Source organism: Uloborus diversus, chromosome 6 (assembly GCF_026930045.1).
Source record: "Uloborus diversus isolate 005 chromosome 6, Udiv.v.3.1, whole genome shotgun sequence".
Classification (NCBI taxonomy): domain Eukaryota; kingdom Metazoa; phylum Arthropoda; class Arachnida; order Araneae; family Uloboridae; genus Uloborus; species Uloborus diversus.
The window spans coordinates 63,129,814-63,151,290 of NC_072736.1; the positions used below are offsets into that span (position 1 = coordinate 63,129,814).

The following is a 21,477-nucleotide window of genomic DNA, read 5'->3' on the forward strand; positions in this document are numbered from 1 at the left end:
TGATGTTATTAAGTAAGAAGGTTTTGTACTATTGCTCGGCACAAGCATGCAATTTCATACATCAGATGCATTTGTGTTCAAGATACATGAAGCTCAAGCATTTTCCCGATTTCATTCATGTGAAACAGTGCTTTCTATTTACGTACTTAAAGTACAATGAAATATTAAGAAAAAGCCCTTTAAAAAAGGAGAAAATAAACTTTTTAACCCAATATTGAAAGAAAATTGGCCTTTTTCTAAAATTCTTAAATGAAAAAAAAATTAAGTAAATAATTAAAATTTAATAAGTAATAATAAATAAAATAGGATTAAATAAGACGGTTAAAATCTTTCACGTTTTGTAAATATGATGGCTTTTTGCAGCACAAATTTCAGAAATAATTTCTGCCCAACATATTTTTTTGTCAGAAAATAAAAAAATAGTAAAAATAAAGCTTTCTTACAGTAAAAAAAGTCAACCTCAAATTCCAATAAATACAAAATAATCATTAAATATATTTTACTAATTATACATAAATCACCATAATATACCTATAAATGACATCTTCAATAAAACAATAACCACATCAGTAAAAACAGTAGAAATAACAGAAAAATAAGAGTATACTTAAGTTTTTCTAAGCATGAGCCTACAACCTTAAAACTGAAATTGTACTTTTTCAGCAATGCCTTTTAGTAGCAATTTTTAAAAGCATTAACAAAGGAATGCAGGTTAAGGCTCTTAGATTTTCTTTCATGCAAGGCATGAAATTACTAAGTAGTTTCTCAGCTTTTGGGGATCAAGTTGTTATTCAAGAGTCAGACTACTCGTAGCAAAATACAATATCTTGCCTAAATAAAGAGTAGAAGCAAAACTATTTCTTAAAATATTTATTAAAAACAAATTAAACAGAACTGGTTTACATAGTATATACAGGAAACACTGCATCAGCTGTAAATATATGAAGTCAATTAAACACACTCAGGTAAAGACCAGAGCAACAAAATCTAATCATCCATTCACCATAGAGCATTGGGATTGTTCGCAGCACTCAATCCTTTCCACACATGAACACTTCAGAATACTTAACCAAATCTTGTTTTCACGTATTGAAATAGCATAGGGAGCACAAGCTGAAAAACATATAAGAATTAAAAACATTAAACATTTTTTTACTGTACAAAATAATAAACCATCAATTTTTGACTGTATACCGAGTAAGAACAATCTGTTTTTAGATAGTCACAGGGGAGAATTGAATTAGTCATGTTGATTGTACCAGTAATGTAATGTTAAAATTGCAAAAAATGCACTTTACTTTGAAATAGTATGAATGGCTCAGCCAAGGGGTTTTGGAGTCAAACCTCCCGAATAGAACTCGCAATTTCAACACATATTGCAGGGTTTAGTTTTTACCACGACATGGGGAAAACTAGGTTTTTTGCAGGTAGAAACTGTGGTGAAAAACCTAGAAAATATTGTCAGCCTGCTTAATCAGGCAACGGTTGAATGAATACCCTGTTTATATGAATAAAACCTCTAAACCTCTTGGTACCGAATATTTCTCCACAGAAGCAATGTTAAAGATCCCCACTTAATCGAATAATTTCCCCCAATAATCAAATAATATTGATCAGCTTTTGTTAATATTTTTGTTGAGAAAAATTTTGAATCGACTAGATATAAGCTAAGAACAGCTATTGATGTAAAAATGTAAAATAATATTTTTCGCTATCAACAGGACAGGAAGCATTCATTTTCCATCAAAACAACTCTTCTGATCCATCTAATTTCTTTTGTCGTTGCTATTACAAAAAAAAAAAGCGCAGCTGAAAAATTTAATAACAAAAAGAAATATACACATTTCAGACAGTAATAAATTGATAAATACAGTACGTTCTTAATGTCACGAAATCGAAGGAACAGTAAATATATATAGGTAGTTTTCGACATAACAAGGTCATAACCATAATAAAATAATATTATTCTAAAAATCAGTCACGATCACTAAAAATAAGTGGAAATATGTATTGAAAAAAAAGTCTTAAAAGAATAACAATTGAAATTTTTTAAATGAGTCAAAATTAGAGAAAAAAAGAATGCTCTAGTGAAGTAGCAAAACGTAATAATTATCACGACTAAACTTGGCAAAGATTTCGATTACCAAATTGCAGAATGGTTTCAAATGAGATTCGAACGCCCCAATACAAAAGAAGTTGCACAAAAGATTGCACCATTCCTTGTGTCTCTAAAGGGGGTTCCCGTTCATCTCCCCTTTTTATGGAGGTGAAAATAGAGTCAAAAGGTTCAACCGAATGGTGTGAAAAGTTTTAAGTACGTTTTTTAGGCTTCTCAGCAGGCTTGGCAAGGTTTTGGACAACAGTAAAAACCCTGGTTTTTACCATCCTGTCCAAAACTATATTTATAGAAAAATTGTAGTTTGTGACAAAACATCAAAAACAAAATAAAATGTATCAAAGTAATGTTATACATTGAACATTAATTCAATGTGAACATTCAACTTATTTATGCAGCTGATTTTAATCTAGTTACATAGAAATTGAATTCTTGATCAAAATTTTAATTTGTATGCATTCGTTTATTTTTTTTGATAAAGTAATCAAATTTCCCTAGTTGATACATGTGCAAAAGAAAGTGGGGTTGGCAAGGTTTATAATGCCCTGTTCAAAACCCTAGTGTCCAAAATTATTTTCTGAGAAACTATATTTTGTGAGAAAATATGACAAAAAATGTGTCAAAATTGTTTTTTTTTTTTCGACTATTTAATATATTTATTCAACGTGAACATTTAAGTATAAATATATATGTATTTATACAGCTGATTTTAATCTAATTACGTAGAAATTCAATTCTTCATTAAAAATTTCAATTTGTATGCATGTTTTTTTCCTAGCCATAAACCAAATTTTTTGACATTTATGCATGTGTACAAAAGAAAATGTTCAAAATATTAGTGCAATAATCGACTTAAATGCAAAAATTTTTTTGTAGTTACAGGATGTATTATACATCAAAAGTATGAACTAAAAAAAGAATATTCACAAGTTTTGAAATGTAAATGTTTAATCATTAATTTATTAATCTTTAATCCATGATTAAAAAAAAAAACAGAAAAAATTAAGCTTTTTTGGCACCTAAATATGTCACATTTAATAACATTCCTTTGAGTTACAAATGGAACTAAATTTAGTTGTCTTCGTAGCATTGTTAATTTCCTTTTATAATTCTACCAACTGTTACATAAGGAAATTTTTATGTAATAGAGTTATTGACAATTTTTTAAAAGTATTTTTAAAAACAAACATTTGAGAAAAATATTATCAAATACTCATTAATTAACCTCATTAATATCTATATTTATGCATAACAAATATTGCAGTAAATACAAATTGATTAAATTAGACCCAACTTTGGCTTTTGCATACTTTTGGACAGCTTAAAACAATTTCTGACAGTTCTGGACGGTATAAAGCACCGGTTCTGTCCTAAACCAGTTTTGGACAGTCCAAAACTCAACTCTGTTTCTCAGGACTTACATTTTCTGATGCTGCTATGCTCTAGAATGAAAACAACAGTAGATAGGCTTCACGGAATCATTCCTCCTCCCCCCCCCAAAAAAAAAAAAATAATGAAGGGTGTGATAAATTTTTGGAAACATTTCTCTAGTTGCTTCGAGACAAAAAACTGTGGTTTCCTGGAAAAATTATAAATGGGTTTGAAAAATATTCAACATTACAAGGTTTTGATTAAAAAGTCTTCGACATAATAAAAAATAACCTCAGGTAAATACGCAAAATCGAGGGGGAAAATAATTTTGTCACATCAAGGTCTTTGAGATATCGAAGATCAAGACATCGAGAGTATACTGTATTGAGTGGAAAACAAAGCGAACAAGGAGGTAAAAAAGGGAGTTCAGAAAAGTGATCCCAAAGACCTCAAGCAAGGAATCCAATATCACAGAATTTTTCAAAATATGGTGTACTGAAAAAAGATGCCAAAACATAAATTTCATATTTCTCAAGTTGTTACCTTTTAATAATTTTAATACGTACTTATAATATATTTTTCTAATTATGAAACTATTTTGTTGCTTACTTAGCTTATTTCAAAAGCTTTTTACCAAATGACATTATTTCCTATATATAGTTATTAATTATTATTACATTGTCAATTTAGAAAGGTAAGGAAATTTTCCCTACTTAATGGAAAATATTTCTTGGAACCGACAATATTTGATTAAGCAAGAGCCGACAGTACTATTAACCCCATTTAATTTTCTTGAAGGCAGTGACTTATTATTCTTACTAAGCAGGGTTGGCTTTCTGCTGCCAGAAACGGGTTATAACTGTAAAAACAAAAAATGTCTATTTAATAGTTCAAGTAATTACTTAAATCATATTTGTTTAAGTAAACTAAAAAATGCAACCCTTAAGTAAACTAAAACTTGCCAGCCCTGCCCCTTATATTTATATTTCTACATTACGAAGATTGAAGTAAATATGAACTGATTAGATTACACTCTGTTTGCGTAAACATACTTTAGGACAGTTTAAGACACTTTTGGATGGTAAAAACCACCTGTCCTGTCCTAAACCAGTTTTGGACAGTCCAAAACCCAAACCTAGTTTGGTCCCTTGCAATTGCTACATGTTAAATCCTCTACTTGGTATCATTCAGCTGCTTCAAAGTTCCCTTCATTTAAAGAAAAAAAATTTGCATTTATAAGTTGTGAGGGAGGGGGTCACACTAATAGCCACACCTTTTTCCTCAAAAAATCATGCACTGAAGTTTCCACTAAATTTATTTTATTGAATTACTAGTTACAGTATATGTAAAAACGACATAACGTGCATAAAGTATTAAAAAAGAGTTTAAATTCTTTCTTTTTTACTCTACTTTTTAATTACTCTTTAACACTTTATTTGTATTTTATACACGTTCTGTCGTTTTCACTCATTAAGTTTTTCGACAGCTCTTTTACAACTAGTTACAGTAATCTTTGCCTTATGGGTCAGTATGGGAAATAATGATTTTGATAAAAAAAACCGATTGATAACAATAACATAAATCAACTCTGGTTTTTCTTTTAACTCCAAATTTTGTGGGAAAAAAAAAAGGTCTTATTTTATACATTGTTTCGCTGTTCCAAATCCAATCTGAAATCCCTTTAGCCTGAAGGACTTCGCTAAAAATGACTAGGAAGCAAGAGGTGTTTTAACTTTTTTTTTCTTTTTTTTTTTGCTTTCAGTTGAATTGATTGAGCATAAAAGTGATGAAAGCGCTGCTTCTATCACGGCTATAAAAATCTTTAAAATTTTACATGCCTTGCCGGGCATGTTTGTCTAAAAAATACATGCCCGGTTTTTCTTAATGTATATCAATAAAAGCATTTGAATTTGTCGTACAGCATTAATCAGACGAATTATTTTTATATAAATTAATTTTAAAAAATGGTTTCAATAAATAGTACATAATAAGCCGTCGTTAAATTTAACAAAATTTAAATTATATAAAGGGAAGGATCACTTCCACGCAAACCAGAAACAGCAGACTTAAAATTAATTTTGAGCTCCAAGTAAGGATACGGTAATTTTTCAATCAAATACGAAATAATAAAGTTAAGGAAAAAATATGTGATCAAAAATTACATGCCAGGCCAGGCATGTAAGAAGAGTAAAAGATTTATGCCCCATCGGAATTTTTAAATGCCTTGTGCATGTCGGGCAATATAATTTGAGCCCTGGTTCCTACATAAGAAATATTATGAAATGTCTAACTTTAGGGTATACATTTTGTTTAAACCTGTTTTTGCGAGACAAAATTTTTTGAAGGGCCGCAAAGCAGACCAAATTTGTGTTTTGAGTCAACCACTGAAAAAGCGAATCAGGAAATTATAAATTTATCAATTTATGCCAGATATTATTTTGAAATGAAATTAATTTAAAAGAAACCTAACAAATGTTTCGAAAAGGTACTATCATATCAAATGACTTAAGACAACCTCAAGTGCGCATATCTCTACAAATTGCTGGAATTGTGTCATTGTCTACTCTTTGGTACATTCCTCCTTTCCTTAGACTAAATAGGGAGTAGAGAGGTACCGAGTACTCTGTAACTACTCGGCACTCAGCCAAATTTTGCTCAGATACTCAGCTAATACTGAGTAGTTGTAAAAAAAAATCGAATATTGGTTCAAGATAGAGTTGACAATTAATAAAAAAAAGTGCAGACAGATAATATAGTGCAATCATTTACAATTCAAATTTACAACTCAAATTTAAATTTTGAGAATAATGAGGTTTGTTATGCTTCAATGAAGTAAATCTTTATTTTAATGTCACCAAAGTTAATAAAACTTATTTATTAAAAATGAGACACAAAAAAGGCAAGTATAGAAAATATGAAAATACTTTTGGTTTAAAAATAAAAGCAAATAAATCATTTTTTTAAGCAAATAAAACATTAAAAGCAGAAATGGGCAGGAATACTGTAGACGTGTGTTTTGGCATTACAAGGAATGCCTTTTAATCCACAAAATGCGAGTTTATGTGTTAAAAATATCCGACAAAAGTCGGATATTTTTGTAGGATGTCTTTACATTCATTAGCTCACACTTTATGCACTGAAAAAGACGTTCCTTGCAACACAGAAGCACGGGTCTGCAGGATTTCTGCACATTTGTACTTTTAACACTTTATTTGCTTTAAAAAATTATTTACGTTTGGCAACTAGAACTATTATAGGTTGATATAATTTGTTTTAATTCCAACTTGATTAATCATACCTTTTATTTATTTGCTTTCTTCTAATTTTAAAAATAACATTTTTGTAAAATTTTTGACACAAGCAAAAGTTTTTAAATGATGCATAATTAAATTTCAGATGAAGTTTTGTTTTAAAAACTGTTATATGGACATGGAGGTCTATACTACAGTTCCAATGAGTTCAAAATTCATCATGTGTTTGTCTGTGATTCTTCTTAAAGTATATTTGATACTCAGCCAAGTAGTGACAGGTTGAGTACTCGGCACAAGTGCTACTCGGTACGTCTCTAATAGGGAGAATTCTCAGAAATACAAACACTGGCGCACTTAAATACAAGACGATTCTTTTGAGTAGTTCATTGATAGTTAAGAATCGAATTTGAAAACTGATAACATTAAAAAATGTCATGATAACAAAAAGAGATTTTAACATGCAAATGAATAGAGAAAATTGGGACTGAGGGATTCTGATACTAGCAATAAAGGATTGATAACATTGACCCCAATCATCTAAGGCAGAGACTACTGTACATTTTCTATAATATGAGTTCTTACCATTTTTGTCCGGGTCTGCAGCAACATTATTGCTTGTTGAGTATATCCCAATAACTTTCCTGCAGATTTTCCAAGCACTAACTAAGTAACAAATCTGTAACAGATAAAAAAAAATGTATGCAAACAACAGAACTATCCATAAACTAAACACACACACACACAAAGGGGGGTAGGTACTTTACATAAATGAGACAAACATCAAAGTTAGAAATCAGCAAAAAATCCTACTGGTCCTTCGGGCTAGTCAACAGCAACATTATTGGTCCGCTTTAAATTTAACCAATAAATATGTCTGTACGTAAAATTATTTATGCTTTATGATTGCATTTATTAAGTAATCTTTACTAATAATGAAGCTGAAAGTCTGTATCTGAATCTCTGTCTATTACGCGCATAGCGCCTAGACCGTTTGGCCAATTTCCATGAAATTCGGCGAACACCTCAAAGTGATTTTTTCAAAATTCGATTTTGTTCTTTTTCTATTCCAATTTTAAGAACATTTTACCAAGCAAATTATAATAACGTGGACAAACAAATGCCAACAATGTGTGCCAAGTGTCAAGCAATTAACGAGAAATTAATCATCCATCATTTGAAATATATACAGGCGAACCAAATGACCTTTTAATTTTCTACGACTGGCATAGCCATCCGGGTACCACTAGTTTTAAATATAACTTTCTTTATTTTTAGCTAATTGATTTAACATTAAATAAAGCACTATATTCAAAATTTGTTTGGCAATAAACATTTTATTTTTAAACAGTCAAGTTTAAACAGTCGGAAAACTAATTTCATTAATCAACCCTTAAAATGGGCTACCAAAAATTTGATAATTTAATTTTGCTATTTTTACTTAGTTTCAAATGCTGAATAAAATGTGGATGATTCATATAAATTATGTACAGCGGTTTGAAAAAAAAAGTCAATGAATGGTTTAGCTAATAATTAGTTCAGGCATCAACCAGGCTTATGCTTTTGAATTTTTTTTAGCAAAGTGTGAGCATAAATTACCAAGGGACCACCGAATTTTTTTTTTTTTTTTTTTGTCCCTTTTTGTAGTCTGAGGCAGGTTTCACTGGTCCGGGACCAGTGAACCAGCCGTAATTTTGAACGCTGAACAATATGCACTATTATCAACAAAATGAACTAATTTTACACAAAATAAGTGAAACTAGAAAATTATGAAAACATTTTTTAATGTTCATAACCTAAAAGACCTTGCACTGAAATACAAAAGCAAAATTTTGAGCAGCAAAGGTAAACACACTTTCAATCTTTTATTTATTTATTTATTTTTTTCAATAATAGTGAAATCCTTTTCCTCATTTAGTAAAAAAATTATTTCATCCACCCCATATCAATATAAAATGCATTGGATTAAGATGAAACTGAGAAACTAATTCCTAATCCTAAGTAGAAAGGAGAGTCTGCAAAACTTATTTGCATCTTAAAACGCTAATCAAGAAAATGCATTTGAACAAAGTACTTCAAAAATACTTACAGGACCAAAATAGTTTGAACATAAAACCATCTTAGATGCATAGGAAATAATATTATTTGTACATTATTTGCTAACAAATCTTATGCAAACATTACCAAATAAATATAATTATCTCAACCGTAAACAATAAAACAAAAAACAAATATCAAAGCAAGTGTACTAAATTAAAATTTGAAGGGGTAAGAAAAGAACTGAAATTATTGGGGGGGGGGGGGGAATGCTACCTCAATTTTTAAAATCTGGAAAATAAAAATAACATGGAATAAGATCAACTAAAGAAAAACACACAATTCCAAATACTCAACTCACAATAGGAAGAAATAGCGTTGTAAATAATACAAAATCAGCCGAAAACTACAGAATCATAACATTTTATATTTTGTAACTTTGCTTGTAATGTTACTTACTTAAATTGTAGTTCATTATGATGTTTCAATATGCTGAATCCAATTTATCAATGGCGATGTTTCTTTCCCAAAGTTGCCATGCCGTGATGCCGTTTGCCGCCATACAAATACAAAATGGAAGTAGCGACAAGTCATCATGATCACGTGACATCCGGTTCCGGAATTGGTCTTGTTATACAGAAGTTATACAGATTCACGTCGAAATTGGTCAAAAAACGTTTTTCGATGTTTGCAATTTTTTCTATTTACTACTGATTTCTATACAAATAAGAATATAGCTATATTTTCGTATAATAAAATGACACATTGATTTCTTAATGACACATTGATGAAAATAAGCAGTAAAAACTTCGAGGTATTTCTTTTAAAGATTGTTTCGATATCTGCAGCTTCAGAGTTTTTTTTTTCTTTTAATAATCTGCCAATGAAAATATGCCAAAGAAAAAGTATATTTATTTTCCTCATTTGATTTAAAACAGCTTAAATATGAAATTTTAAAAAATGTCGAAAAAAACATATTTTGGCACAGATCTATGTTTAGAAAACCATATGGGGATTTTTTTATAGATTGACGTCGAAGTATGTCGGTGTCACAATATTTTCTTTCGACATTAAACGACTTTTTTCGACGTTCGCGAAATTTTTCTATTTTTCTCCTAAATTGCATATTTATAAGAAAAATTACGAAATAAACGCTTTTAATTATGGCTAACTATTTTTAAAAAATCGAAACAAGAAGTAAAAACCACTTTTTATATAAAGCCAGTGAAAAAAATATACTTCGACATAGTTCTATATTTTAAAAACTGTATCCGTTATGAATCGGGATTCAAAACGTCGATCTGTGTCGGTCCTATGTCGTTCTATATTTTTGTGCTACTAGGGAGGAATCTACGCAATTCTTTAATACCAGTGGGTGTTTTGATGTTTTCAATAGCTTTAACTTTATCGGGGTCCGGAGCAATACCATTTTCATTAAGAACATGTCCAAAGAATTTAACTTCGTTAGAAAACAAAATACATTTTTCTTTATTTAAACGTAACCCTGCCAAATAAAGTTTTTTCATAACTTTTTCTATTATGCCATTCAATTGTTTTTCATTTTCAGCGTATAACAAAATATCATCGATAGAAGATTCGACATTCTCAAAATCTTTCAATAATTCTGACATTCTCTGCTGATAAATTTCAGGTGCAGAAACTAACCCAAATGGAATTCTTTTGTAAGCGTACCTTCCCCAGGGGGTATTAACAGTTAGGTATTTTGAAGTTTTATCAGTGACTCGTATTTGCCAAAAACCTCGTTTACAATCTAATAATGCAAAACATTTTGCTCCTTTAATTTTTCCAGCAATTTCCTCAACAGTTCTTAACGGAAAATGACGTCTTTTTAAATGCTTATTTAATTTGGAAGGATCAATACACACTCTTAATTTACCATTTTTTCTAACAATTACTAATGGACTTACACACAAACTAGGTTCAGTTATTGGTTCAATTACACCCAATTCTATTATTCGATCAATTTCTTGTTTTACACTGTTTTCAATGGCATATGGAATTTTTCTAGGCGGGCATACATCAAATACAAATACAAATACAAAAGTGACGACCAGCAACAGGCTCTGGGCCCAGCTAGACTGGTCCTAGTCAATTTACAATCTTCAGTGAAGATCAATGGCCCTCTTAAAACTGTCTACTCCTTTGCTCATTACCACCTCTTCCGGTAAGCTGTTCCAAGGTTCCACTACCCTGCTAAAATAATAATTTTTCCTAATATCCATGTTAGCCTGAGATTTAAATAGCTTAAAACAATGACCCCTTGTCCTGTTTTCAGTGCTAAACTTTAGCCCCGTAACATCTTTTGTTTTAATAAATTTAAACAGCTGAGTCATGTCCCCTCGGTCTCTTCTTTGCTCAAGACTATACATTTTTAGCCTTCTAAGCCTGCAATCATAATCTAAGTGGGAAAGTTCACTTATTAGCCAGCCCGCCTTTGAACCCTTTCCTATACATTAATGTCTTTCTTAAGATAAGGAGACCAAAACTGAACAGCATACTCCAAATGGGGTCTTACCAAACTTCTATATAAGGGCAGAAGAACGTCTTTAGATTTATTTGAAATAGATCTATTGATAAACCCAAGCATCTTATTGGCTTTGTTGCTAGCAATGCTGCACTGTTGGCTAAACTTTAAATCCTGACTTATTAGGACCCCCAGATCAGTAACTTTGTCTGCCTGACTAATGACTGAACCTTGCAAATAATAACTTGTACACTTACTTCCATGCCCTAAATGTAGCACTTGACATTTCCCAACATTAACAGCCATACCCCATTTATCAGCCCACTCCGTAATATGATCTAGATCCTCTTGCAGCTGATTTGCTTGTTCTTCAGTTTCTACAGTCCCCATAACTTTGACATCATCAGCAAAACAATTCATGTTCCCAGAAATATTTTTGTGAATATCGTTCATAAAGACAATGAACAAAACAGGCCCTAACACTGATCCTTGAGGAACCCCGCTTAAGACCTCACTCCAATTAGAATAATTTCCCCTTACAACTACTCTTTGTTTCCTTCCGGTCAGCCAATTTTTTACCCAAATGAAAGTTTTCCCTCCTATTCCTATATCAGCTAATTTGCTAAGTAGAGCAACATGCGGTACCTTATCGAAAGCTTTTTGAAAATCAATGTAAACAACATCTACAGGCTTCTTATTGTCCAAAGCCATGGTAACTTTGTCATAGAAATGTAATAAATAAGTTGCACAAGATTTACCTTTCCTAAAACCGTACTGAAAACTAGTCAATAGATTATTAGTCTCTAGAAAATTTACTATCTTAATTTTCATCAATGTTTCAAAAATTTTGCAAACCACCGAAGTTAGACTCACAGGTCTATAATTTCCCGCACTCCCTTTAGACCCTTTCTTGAAGAGCGGTGTGATGTTAGCCAGCTTCCAGTCCTCTGGCACTGTCCCCGAATTATAAGAAGCATTGAAAATGTTTGCGATTACATCTGCTAATTCCTCTGCACATTCAACTAAAATTTTCGGATAAATATTATCTTGCCCCGGAGCCTTAGTCTATTTAATTTTTTTCAAATGAAGTAAAACGTCATCCCTGGAAAATACAAAGTCCTCAAGCTGTATTATAGCTTGTGTCTTGTTGGTGTCAACTGTTGAGATACAGTTATCGTTAAAAACACTCGAAAAAAAGTTATTAAGAACATTAGCAATATCACTATCGTCCTGAATCGAGACCCACGTGATAACCAGGCGAGACAACTCCCCCCCCCCCCCCCCCCCCGCTTCGTTACGCCACCAGTCGTCGATCTATGAACTTGGCGCGAAACTTTGAAAGCAGTGCAGTTTACCAGTAACCAGTATTGTTCTTCCTCTGGTTGATATAGATGAAATAGGAAATATGTAACTTCGGATGCACATTTTTGAATACAATTCTGTTGGATTTATGTCTTCCTTTCCACGTACCGGAATGTAGAAGCAATTAAAAAATATATATATAAGATAAAGTGTTTGCTGAGGAAAGTGAGTCAGCGATTGCCGCTTCCGAACAACCTGCATGTGAAGAAAAAAGCTGGACGCCTCATGGAATAAATTTTAAAGTTCGGAGGTAAGTACTTTTCTCAGATAAACAAATTTACATTTTATGCAGTTACGATTACTTAAGTTTTCCTCCATTACACAAACAATTGTCAGTTTCCTTTCTGATATTTTTGTCTGTAATTTGTAACTTCAGTATACTGCTTTAATATTTGAAACGGTTAACTTGCAACTTTTTATTTCTTTATATCTTCAACTTTGTACACGCATTTATTCGAAATGGATTTTCCAAGCTGACAATATACATATGTCAAAATTTTCTGCAAATATACTTGTTGCTATCAGCAGCAACGTAACTTGGTGTTGATATTCAGTTTTTATGTAAACAAGTTCATTGAAACAGGCTTTTATCTGAACTAATCTTATATTTTCGGTTTCGATTAAATTGTTTCATACGCTAGCATGTGTTATTTTGACCAAAAAGCATTCCTTGATGGGCTTCCGTAGTTCTGGGATAGAAGATTAGATTTAAACATCGGAGGTCGTGGGTTCGATACTCAAACATTTCCCCCCAACTACGCCCCTGCAATGTTATTCAAACAAGCTGGTCCTGTGCGTAAATAAAAAAAAATATATATATGTTTTTTTTTTTTTTTCACTGTTGTCTTTAAGTTTTATGATATTTATGCACACGTTGTGGTTAAGTTAACGGTATTCATAATTTCTGGGATTGCGAAAGATTAATTTTGAGCAGTGGATACACAACGTGTTTTTTCCAAATGCACTATGCTTGTTTGTTTATACTTAAAAAGGGCAAAATGTCTTGAACTACATATTTTTTGAACTCCTTGGGTTTTCTGTTAATAAGCTTTCAAGAACTCTGAAACTAACATAAATTGAATTAAGGGGCTGTCTATAAAGTATGTTGCAAACTTTTGAACAAATTCCCTCCCCCCCCCTCTCCTCCTTGTTACATGTAACGCTGTTCAACATGAGCATATTGTTATAAACAACGCGTGATGTCATACTTCTTGTTATCCCCTCCCTTCCCCCTGTCACAAAACTGTCACATTGATTTCCTAAAAGAGCATACTCAGCAAAATTTTGATCTAAATTTAACATATATGAGGTTTTAAGTATTAAAGAAAGTTGCTAAAATGGTCATTCTATGAAACGTTTTTTGAAAAAGATTACTTTGTCATCAATTAATGCTTTTTAAAATAATTTTTCAAAAGCCTAAAATGATGAACTATTAAAGCCCCCCCCCCCACACACAAGAATCATTAGCAGCAGAAAAAGCTGAAAATGGAAAAGTAGCCGAATTCCAAAAAAAAGGCTGTTTAGATATTGAATAAATTTTTTTGATGTACGACATACAGTATTCATGATGTTGTATTATTCATTCTTTAATTAACGTTTTTCAAGTTGAATTCCTGTGTAATTTTTCGAGAGTGCCCACCAAAGGGGGGGGGGGGTCGGAATCATAGTCTCATAGTAATGATAGCTTTTCCACAGCTATAGTTATAAATAACTGTGCCCTTGAAATTTTAAGGGAGATGGAGATGTTTTGGGGTTTTTTTTTTTTTTGAAGTTTTCATAATTGAAGGGGGTAGGGTACCGTCTACTTTGGGGGATGGCACCCAAGCATTCACGTCTTTTTAAAAGCATAAATTTGCTCAGCTAAGTTAACATTAATAATCTGGTATTATGTACTTTAATTTGATGTTATGTCTTTGAAACATATTGCAGTCATGTTTCCCGTTTACTTAAGTAAAATTGTTTATTTATTTTTTAAAATTTCATTTAATTCTTATTCAAATACAATAGTAATATTATTTTTTGTTTTGATGTAATTGTAAAATGAAAGTTCATTTATTTATTTGAATACTTCTTAAGACTTAATGTTTCAATACAATATACGAGTAGTTAAAATGCGATTAGTTAAAAAACAATTTATAATGAAAAATAAAACTGTGTTTATTTATCTCTTTGCTTTAACATGATTGTAAAATAAAATCGTGTTTAGTTATTTGAATACTTTGTAAGACTTATAAATGTTTTTATGTAAAATACTATGAATTAAGCTCAGTGTATTTTTTAATGTATGATTATCGGTTCTTTTTTATGTTTTCAAATGAAAAAGTAGAACTTGTAATGCTACTAAAATAACAGAAAACAATAATAAATAAACCAAATAGTTTTATTTAACCAAAATATTAATCGAAGTGCTCACTTCCCAATATCATTGTGGATCGACAAACGATGACGTCATTTGCTAGTTGGATGGCCTTCCTATCTCGAAGGTCTCGCCTGAATTAAAATTCTGTGCTCATCAACCAGTGGCCCAATATGACTATTTCGAACTTTTTCCGAATTAGTGTATGCAAAAAACCTCTTGGGATTCCTGTTTATGTTATCAGCCAGTCTTTGCTCCAACTCTTTTCTGAATCCGTACCAAATACTTAAATTTACTCCTTGCCTTACAATATTGGAGCCTATCTGCACTGTGACCTGTTTCTCTAAACCTATGAAAAGCAGCTTGCTTGTAATTTAGAGCGTCTTTAGTTTCCCTGGAGAACCACATTGGTCAAATTTTAGTGTTGACACCCTTTCTCCTAAAAGGAACATGATCCCTAAGCGTATTCGCTAGATTTTCCTTAAACTCTGCCCACTGAAGATTCACATCGCTATTGTCCAATCCAGAAGAAAAAACTGCTTTCAAACTCTGCCGAAGTGCCACAAAGTCAGTATTTCTGAAATTGGGCACAAACCTAAAATTCTCTACTTTGTGCATATCAAATTTAATCCCAAACCTAATACTGTTGCGGTCACTATCTCCAATGTGTTCCCCTACACATAACCCCTGAACAGAGCCTTCCATGTCGCAGAAAACTAGATCTAAAATCACGTCCTGTCGAGTACCCTGAGTTACAATTTGATCTAAGAAACAGTCACCAATTACTTTCAAAAAATCCTCTTCTCTGCTATTACTATGGTAAAAATTATTCCAATCAATTCCTGGAAAATTAAAATCTCTCATTATGATGACTGACCCCTTGCTAGAAATGTCACTAATAATACTAAACATCTGTTCGTCTTGACCCTGGCTTAAGTTGGGTGGCCTATAACCCTACTAGCAAAATTTCTTGCATCAACCTTGACAGATCTTGATATTATACTGACGGCGTCAATATTGACGTGTTTCATACTGCATAAAGCTTGCATAAAGATTAAAAAGCAATATTACTATAACAACACGCATGCAACATTGCATTCATCTTAAAATATAAATATTGATATTACCTTAAAATAACAACATTGCATACATGTTGACGCCGTCAAGATGATATTGATTTCATGCTGTTGCCGTCAAGGTAATTAGTACACAGTAGAGCAGGTGGACCTTCGTCGATACTTGCGCATGCGCACAGTTCTTTCTACCCAGCGTCCCTCACATTGCTGGCACATTGATTCAGTCGGTTCAGAGGAGTTGCACGTGGCTTTGCATTTTTTAGGCTTCGTTAAGTTGGTTGCTTAGTTATTAGTGTGGAATAGTATTGTTTTAGGAATAACTTATGAATAACTGATATTTGCATTTGTTTATTAATATAGTACTAAACAAGTCATATCGCAGACGATGTGCGATCAATGTTAGAAATGGCCGAAAATAACAAAGGACATGAAGCCCAGAATTTCGTATTATCACTTCAATCTCACGAGTAAAATTAATTTTATTCAATGGTTATTTATGTTATTCTTTGAGATAAATTCATATGTTTTGTCCATGGGCTATTTTCAATGCTGACATCCATTTGAAAATGTACTTTATTGTATTTATTTATTTATTTATTATTTTGCTACTTTTACTCTTAAATGTGCTATAAAAACTTCCGCAATTATTCCTAAATAGGCATTTTATGTCTTTATAATACAATTAGAAGCAAGAATTTAAAAAATAAGTCAAGTATTACGCAAAACGAAGAAACTTTCATTTTTTAAATTAAATTGCGAGTACTATTAATATCTTTATATGAATTTCCGATCAGATGTCAGCTTTAAGAAAATATTCTCAGACTAGAAAACTATCTTGAAGAATAACAGAAATAATTAAAGAATGAAATTTAATTCTCGAGTTTGAAGTGAAAATAATACAAATAAATAAATGGATAAAACACCTTGCAAACGTGCTGATTTCATACTGTCATGTCAATGTATCCTGACATTTTCCTGTCATACGTATGCAATATTATAAAAGCAAAATCATCTTGCCTAGACCTTGATTTCATGCTGTCATGACAACATCTTGAAATTATCCTGCCATATCAATACGTATGCAAGATTACAAAAGCAAGATTATCTTGCCTAGACCTTGATTTCATGCTGTCACGACAACATCTTGATATTATCCTGTCATATCAATACGTATGCAATGTTACAAAAGCAGCCTACCTTGATATTTTCCTGATATTATGTTGCATACACCTTGTCAGTCAATATTGTGGCAGCCTGCTGACAGCATAAAGGGAGTAACATAACAACATTGAGGCAGTATTAATGCAAGATGATTTTTCTTGCATGTCAACCTTTATGCAATACTGAGGCAAGATATTTTGCGTACTGGGAAATATTCCCCAAAAGTAGTTTTTTGCCCTTATTACTAATCAACTCCAGCCAAATCATATCAATCTCATTAGGTTTATCATTAATTACCAATTCATGCAAATTAAAGTGTCTCTGACATAAAATAAAACCCCACCACCTCTTTTACCTACTCTATCTTGTCTAAACAAATTATACCCAGCAATAGATAATAAATCATCACCACTTTCGGTAGCCCATGTCTCGGTAACTCCAATAATATCCAACCTCTCGTCTATAATTATGCTTTTCAATTCTTCCATCTTGTTCCTAATACTACGAGCATTTGTATAAAAAACCTTAAGTAACCCCATCTTACTTTCATTTAATGCTGCACGATTGTTTGAATCCCAAGTGTTAAAATCTTTTCTCTTATTAGCCACCCTATTTCCGTTTCTACTTAAATCCCGATAGTTAGTACCCTTTTGAATTATGCTCCTTAAACCATGCCCCCCATTCCAACTTAGTTTTTTGATTCTGAAGCCTCTAAAACCAGACCACTAACCATTTTGACCCCTGTAGAGCTCAGATGTAGGCCATCCCTAGCAATCCAATCTCGTTTACATCTACTCCACACATCAATAAACCTGATACTACGCTTAACGCAAATTTCCTTGAGTACCAGGTTCATACACCTAGCCCGCTGGTTTAACCAACTCCTATGCACTCCATACCTGGGAAGCAAACCAACCACTTGGACATTTTCCGAACAGTTGGTTGCTTTGTCCAACAGGGAATCCCATTCCTTTGTAAACTCATCATTGTTACTATGGCCTACATCGTTAGTTCCCACCCACAAAGTAACTACATCCTCTTTATTAAATACCCCCTTCTTTTCAGCAACCCTATTTACATCTCTCACCCGAGCCCCTGGCAAACAACATCTAGCCACCTTACGTCTAACTCTGCCTATTGAGTTTCCCACCTCACACACCATTGAATCTCCCAAAATTATACCCTTTGTTTCCCAGTCAGTCGCCTCAGCAATAACTTTCCCCTTTACCTCTGGAATTTTCCCACTATCTAACACACAGCTAATTCCCACATCCTTTTTACTAACTTCCTCCTTTAATTCTGGAATATTCCCACTATCTAACACACAGCTAATGCCAACCTCCTTTTTGCTAACTTCCCCCTTTCCCTCTGGAGCTTTTTCATCAACATCAATATCATATTCAAAGTCTTTTAAACAACCTAGCCCCTCATAAATTTTTGTTTTCCAATTTACTGGAACCATTTCGCTCTCAGCAGACAGCACTCTTTTTATTAAGCCTAGTTTTACACAAGTGTTACCACCAATAACAGGTTTTACATTACCATTAGCTACAATAAATTTTAAATTAACACTTTTGTTCTTACTTTTACAAGTTACATTAATTTCACCTTTAACGTTCATTTCATGATTACTATACGAAATCAAATTTTTTACTTTTGTTTTGACAATCGGGACTTCCAGTTCTTTAGCTAATTCATAGCTAACAACGTTACACTGAGCCCCCGTATCTAACTTAAATTTAACAGATTTATTAGAAAAATGAATAATTTCATGCCAATCATTATCAATAGATTTTATATTGAAATTTACCTTCACACTGCCTAAATATACTTTAGACTCACCACTAGAATAACATTTATCATTCTCATTATTGTTGTTCTCAAAATTATTCAAAACATGAATATTCTTAGAATTACAAACTTTAGAGAAGTGACCTATCTTATTACATTTTCTACAGCGCTTGTTAAATGCCGGACACGATTTAACGCCGTGTTTTGTACCACAACGCTGGCACTCGAACTCGATTTTTGTAAAATCCACTCCTGTTGTTTCTGTATGAGCCGGATTTCTTGATTTTTTTGAAGTTTTGTTTCGATTTGATACGATCAGCTTCTAATTTCGGATCGTTCTTTAATTCTTTTAGCTGTTTCGACGCTTGTTCCGAAATACGACAAATTTGTATAGCTTTCGTTGATGTTAGATCTTCCTCTGCTAATAATTTTTCTCGCACGTTGTCATTAATGATACCGAACACAATCTTATCTCGCAAGAGACCGTCGGTCAGTTCGTTAAAGTTGCAGCCTTGAATTCTTTTTTTAGCTTCGGTGACGAATTCATCAAACGTTTCGCTTTCGCGTTTCTTCAGTTTAAAGAAATTCCATCTTGTGAAGGATTCATTTTTCTTCGGAGCGAAATAATCTTCGAAGTTCTGCAAAATATCATCTATATCTTTGGAATCTTCATCACTTAATTTGAAAGCATTAAATATACTTATCGCTTCATGACCTATTGTTGTCATAAGCACCGCCGCTTGAACTTCTGCTGGTTTGCTTCCAGATGGTTTGGTTTTAGAGGATTCAGAATCAAAAAACTAAGTTGGAATGGGGGGCATGGTTTAAGGAGCAGAATTCGAAAGGGTACTAACTATCGGGATTTTAGTAGAAACGGAAATAGGGTGGCTAATAAGAGAAAAGATTTTAACACTTCGGATTCAAACAATCGTGCAGCATTAAATAAAAGTAAGATGGGCTTACTTAAGGTTTTTTATACAAATGCTCGTAGTATTAGGAACAAGATGGAAGAATTGAAAAGCATAATTATAGACGAGAGGTTGGATATTATTGGAGTTACCGAGACAAGGGATACCGAAAGTGATGATGATTTATTATCTATTGCTGGGTATAATTTGTTTAGACAAGATAGAGTAGGTAAAAGAGGTGGTGGGGTTTTATTTTATGTCAGAGACACTTTAATTTGCAATGAATTGGTAATTAATGATAAACCTAATGAGATTGATATGATTTGGCTGGAGTTGATTAGTAATAAGGGCAAAAAACTACGTTTGGGGAACATTTATAGGCCACCCAACTTAAGCCAGGGTCAAGACGAACAGATGTTTAGTATTATTAGTGACATTTCTAGCAAGGGGTCAGTCATCATAATGGGAGATTTTAATTTTCCAGGAATTGATTGGAATAATTTTTACCATAGTAATAGCAGAGAAGAGGATTTTTTGAAAGTAATCGGTGACTGTTTCTTAGATCAAATTGTAACTCAGGGTACTCGACAGGACGCAATTTTAGATCTAGTTTTCTGCGACATGGAAGGCTCTGTTCAGGGGTTATGTGTAGGGGAACACATTGGAGATAGTGATCACAACAGTATTAGGTTTGGGATAAAATTTGATATGCACAAAGTAGAGAATTTTAGGTTTGTGCCCAATTTCAGAAATACTGACTTTGTGGCACTACGGCAGAGTTTGAAAGCAGTTTTTTCTTCTGGATTGGACAATAGCGATGTGAATCTTCAGTGGGCAGAGTTTAAGGAAAATCTAGCGAATACGGTTAGGGATCATGTTCCTTTTAGGAGAAAGGGTGTCAACACTAAAATTTGGCCAATGTGGTTCTCCAGGGAAACTAAAGACGCTCTAAATTACAAGCAAGCTGCTTTTCATAGGTTTAGAGAAACCGGTCACAGTGCAGATAGGCTCCAATATTGTAAGGCAAGGCGTAAATTTAAGTATTTGGTACGGATTCAGAAAAGAGAGTTGGAGCAAAGACTGGCAGATAACATAAACAGGAATCCCAAGAGGTTTTTTGCATACGCTAATTCGGGGAAAGTTCGAAATAGTCATATTGGGCCACTGGTTGATGAGCACGGAATTTTAATTCAGGACGATAGTGATATTGCTAATGTTCTTAATAACTTTTTTTCGAGTGTTTTTAACGATAACTGTATCTCAACAGTTGACACCAACAAGACACAAGCTATAGTGCAGCTTGAGGATTTTGTATTTTCCAGGGATGACGTTTTACTTCATTTGAAAAAAATTAAAGAGACTAAGGCTCCGGGGCCAGATAATATTTATCCGAAAACTTTAGTTGAATGTGCAGAGGAATTAGCAGATGTAATCGCAAACATTTTCAATGCTTCTTATAATTCGGGGACAGTGCCAGAGGACTGGAAGCTGGCTAACATTACACCGCTTTTCAAGAAAGGGTCTAAAGGGAGTGCGGGAAATTATAGACCTGTGAGTCTAACTTCG

The 21,477-nt window shown here is 32.8% G+C and overlaps 1 long non-coding RNA gene across 1 annotated transcript; it reads right to left on the bottom strand.

Moving 5' to 3' along the window:
* Nucleotides 1–737: 737 nt before the first annotated feature.
* Nucleotides 738–9,566, bottom strand: LOC129224483 (uncharacterized). The gene is made up of 3 exons (XR_008580695.1): nucleotides 9,232–9,566; nucleotides 7,321–7,414; nucleotides 738–1,113 (listed from the first exon to the last, which is right to left on the bottom strand). It is a non-coding gene; the product is annotated as an uncharacterized LOC129224483 (long non-coding RNA).
* Between the last annotated feature and the right edge of the window lie 11,911 nt (nucleotides 9,567–21,477).